A 4339-nucleotide genomic window follows, 5' to 3' on the forward strand; every position below is an offset into this window, starting at 1 on the left:
TGCATTCATGTAGAACTCTGAGCTCAAAAACTGCATGAATTTGTGTAAAGCTCCGTTACCTCACTTTTTAGATTAGAATCAATCTAAACGTCATGGCATAGACAGAGAACACAGGGGGCCAACACCTTCAACATATTGTCTAGCTATCACCATTGTTAACAGCTAATCCGAGAATGCAACTTTTTATATAAAAAAGGTTTTGTGATTTCCACGTGAAAGAAGTGAAACTATCACTGTATTCTAACAGATGAAAGGCTGAACAGACAATCAATTTTTCAATGTATAATTTCAGTTACATCACACTGTAAATTTTTGCTATAAATTCTGTGTTAGGATTGAGCCCTCCACTACCACCTGATGAAGGAGTGTTGCTCCGAAAGCTAGTGTGCTTCCAATTACACCTGTTGGACTATAACCTGGTGTTGTGTGATTTTTAACTTTGCACCCCCCAGTCCAACACCGGCATCTCCAAATCATAAATGCTGTTGGTTGCAAATCCTATCAGGATGGATCGGTTGGAGAGACAGTTAGAGGCAAAGAGGAATTTACAATTAGAGGCAATGAGTTGGGGGTGTGATGGATGACAGTTATAGGAAGGGAGGAAAGCCGCCGATATAGTCAGGTTAACTCCAGAAAAGGCAGTAGGGGTAGGCAGGTAGTGCAGGAGTCTCCTGTGGCTATCCCCATTTTAAACAAGTATGCTGTTTTAGAAAATGTACAAGGTGATGAGCTCTCAGGGGAACGCAGCACGAACAGCGAGAGCTGCTCAGGAGGATTTAAACTAGAAAAGTGGGGGGGGAGGTGGGACCCAGGGAGATAGTGAGGAAAGAGATCAATCTGAGACTAGTACAGTTGGGAAAAGGAGTGGGTCAAACAGTCAGAGCAGGCAGGGACAAAGCAGAGAACAAGGTAGAGTCTAGATCAGAGCGGTGCTGGAAAAGCACAGCAGTTCAGGCAGCATCCGAGGAGCAGGAAAATCGATGTTTCAAGCAAAAGCCCTTCATCAGGAATCAGAATAATTTAGGACTGATAAAGTAAACTGCATTTACTTCAATGCAAGAGGCTTAATAGGGAAGGCAGATGAACCTAAGGCATGGTTAGGAATACGGGACTGGGATGTCATAGCAATTACAGAAACATGGCTAGGATGGACAGGACTGGCAGCTTAATGTTCTAGGAAAGGAAGGCAAGAAAGGAGGGGAAGTGGCATTTTTGACAAGGGATAGCATTACAGCTGTACTTAGGGAGGATATTCCCATAAATACATCCAGGGAAGTTATTTGGGTGGAACTGAGAAATATGAAAGGGATGATCACCTTATTGGGATTGTATTATAGACCCCTGATAGTCAGCAGGAAATTGAGAAACAAATTTGTAAAGAGATCCCAGTTATCTGTAAGAATAATAGGGTGGTTATGGTAGGGGATTTTAACTTTTCAAACATAGACTGGGACTGCCATAGTGTTAAGGGTTTAGATGGAGAGGAATTTGTTAAGTGTGTACAAGACAATTTTCTGAGTCAGTATGTGGATGTACCTACTAGAGAAGGTGCAAAACTTGACCTACTCTTGGGAAATAAGGCAGGGCAGGTGACTGAGGTGTCAGTGGGGGAGCACTTTGGGGCCAGTGACCATAATTCTATTTGTTTTAAAATAGTGATGGAAAAGGATGGACCAGATCTAAAAGTTGAAATTCTAATTTGGAGGAAGGCCAATTATTAAGATATAAGGCAAGAACTTTTAAAAGCTGATTGGAGGCAGATGTTTGCAGGTAAAGGTATGGCTGGAAAATGGGAAGCCTTCCGAAATGAGATAATGCAAGTCCAGAGAAAGTATATTCCTGTTAGGGTGAATGGAAAGGCTGGTAGGTATAAGGAATGCTGGGTGACTAGAGAAATTGAGAGTTTGCTTAAAAAAAGAAGAAAGGAAATGTCAGGTGTAGACAGGATAGATTGAATGCATGTTTAGAAGATTATAAAGGCAGTAGGAGTCTACTTAATAGGGAAATCAGGTGGTGGAAATGAGACAGTTTTGGCAAATAGGATTAAGAAAAATCCAAAGGGTTTTTACAAATACATTAAGGGCAGAAGGGTAACTAGGGAGAGAATAGGGCCCCTCAAAGATCAGTAGGTGACCTTTGTGTGGAGCCGCAGGAGATGAGGGAGCTACTAAACGAGTATTTTGCATCAGTGTTAACTGCGAAGAAGGACATAGCAGATATAGAATACAGGGAAATAGATGGTGACATCTTGAAAAATGTCCATAATACAGAGATGGAGGTGCTGGATGTCTTGAAATGCATAAAAGTGGATAAATCCCTAGGACATGATCAGGTGTACCCTGGAACTCTGTGGGAAGCTCGGGAAGTGATTGCTGGGCCCCTTGTTGAGGTATTTGTATCATCAATAGTCACAGGTGAGATGCCGGAAGACTGGAGGTTGGCTAACATGGTGCCACTGTTTAAGAAGGTGGTAAGGACAAGCTACTAAACTATAGACCAGTGATGAAAATGTAACAGGAGAATCGACGTTTCGGGCATAAGCCCTTCTTCAGGAAAGTGAGCCTGACATCAGTGGAGGGAATCCTGAGGGACAGGATTTTCACGTATTTGGAAAGGCAAGGACTGATTAGGGATAGTCAACATAGCTTTGTGCATGGTAAATCATGTCTCACGAACTGGATTGAGTTTTTTGAACAAGTAACAAAGAAAATTGATGAGGGCAGAGCAGTAGACGTGATCTATATGGACTTCAGTAAGGTGTTCGACAAGGTTCCCCATGGGAGACTGATTAGCAAGGTTAGATCTCATGGAATACAGGGAGAACTAGCCATTTGGATACAGAACTGGCTCAAAGGTAGAAGACAGAGGGTGGTGGCGGAGGATTGTTCTTCAGACCTGCGACCATCATTTATATAAATGATTTGGACGTGAACATAAAAGGTATAGTTAGTAAGTTTGCAGGTGACACCAAAATTGGAAGGGTAGTGGACAGTGAAGAAGGTTACCTCAGAGAACAACAGGAATTTGATCAGGTGGGCCAATGGGCTGAGAAGAGGCACTTGGGAGTTTAATTTAGATAAATGCGAGGTGCTGTATGTTGGAAAAGCAAATCTTAGCAGGATTTATACACTTAATGGTAAGGTCCGAGGGAGTGTTGCTAAACAAAGAGACTTTAGAGTGCAGGTTCATTGTTCCTTGAAAGTAGAGACGCAGGTAGATAGGATAGTGAAGAAGACGTTTGGTATGTTTTCCTTTATCGGTCAGAGTATTAAGTACAGGAGTAGGGGATCATGGTGCGGCTGTACAGGACATTGGTTAGGCCACTGTTGCAATAGCGTGCAATTCTGGTCTCCTTCCTATGGAGGGATGTTGTGAAACTTGGAAGGGTTCAGAAAAGATTTACAAGGATGTTGCCAGGGTTGGAGGGTTTGTGTTATAGGGAGAGGCTGAATAGAGTGGGGCTGGTTTCCCTGAAGCGTCATAGGCTGAGGGGGTGACATTATAGAGATTTATAAAATCATGAAGGGCATAGATAGGGTAATTAGACAAGGTCTTTTCCCTGGGGTCGAGAAGTCCAGAACTAGAGGGCATGGGTTCAGGGTGAGAGGGGAAAGATATAAATGGAAGCTAAGGGGCAGTTTTTTCACACAGAGGGTGGTGCGTGTATGGAACGAGCTGCCAGAGGATATGGTGGAGGCTGGTACAATTGCAACATTTAAAAAGCATCTGGATGGGTATATGAATAGGAAGGGTTTGGAGGGATATGGGCCGGGTGCTGGCAGGTGGGACTAGATTAGGTTGGGATATCTAGTCGGCATGGACGGATTGGACCAATGGGTCTGTTTCCCTATTGTACATCTCTATGACTCTATGATTCTGTGGCAGTGACTGTAAAATATTAGAATTCACCCTGCAGTTTGAGAGGGAGAAGCTGGAACCAGATGTAACAGTACTACAACTGAATCAAGGTCACTACAAAGACATGAGGGAGGAGCTGGCCTGAGTTCATTGGATGGGGAGCCTAGCAGGGAGGGTGGTGGAATGGCAATGGCAGGGGTTTATGGGGTAATTTGGGAGGCACAGCAGAAATTCATCCCAAGGAAGAAGAAACATACTACGGGGAGGATGAGACAACCATGGCTGACAAAGGAAGGCAGGGACAGCAGAAAATCAAAAGAAAAAGCAAACAATGTGGTGGAGATCAGGGAGAAGCCAGAGGTTGTGGAAAATATTAATAAAAATGCAGAGGACAACTAAAAAACAAAAGGGGAGAGAAGGGAAAGTAAGATAGCTAGTAGCATAATATAAGATTGAAAGAGTATTTTTAGATATACAGAGG

Source organism: Chiloscyllium plagiosum, chromosome 36 (assembly GCF_004010195.1).
Source record: "Chiloscyllium plagiosum isolate BGI_BamShark_2017 chromosome 36, ASM401019v2, whole genome shotgun sequence".
NCBI classification, from domain to species: Eukaryota; Metazoa; Chordata; class Chondrichthyes; order Orectolobiformes; family Hemiscylliidae; genus Chiloscyllium; species Chiloscyllium plagiosum.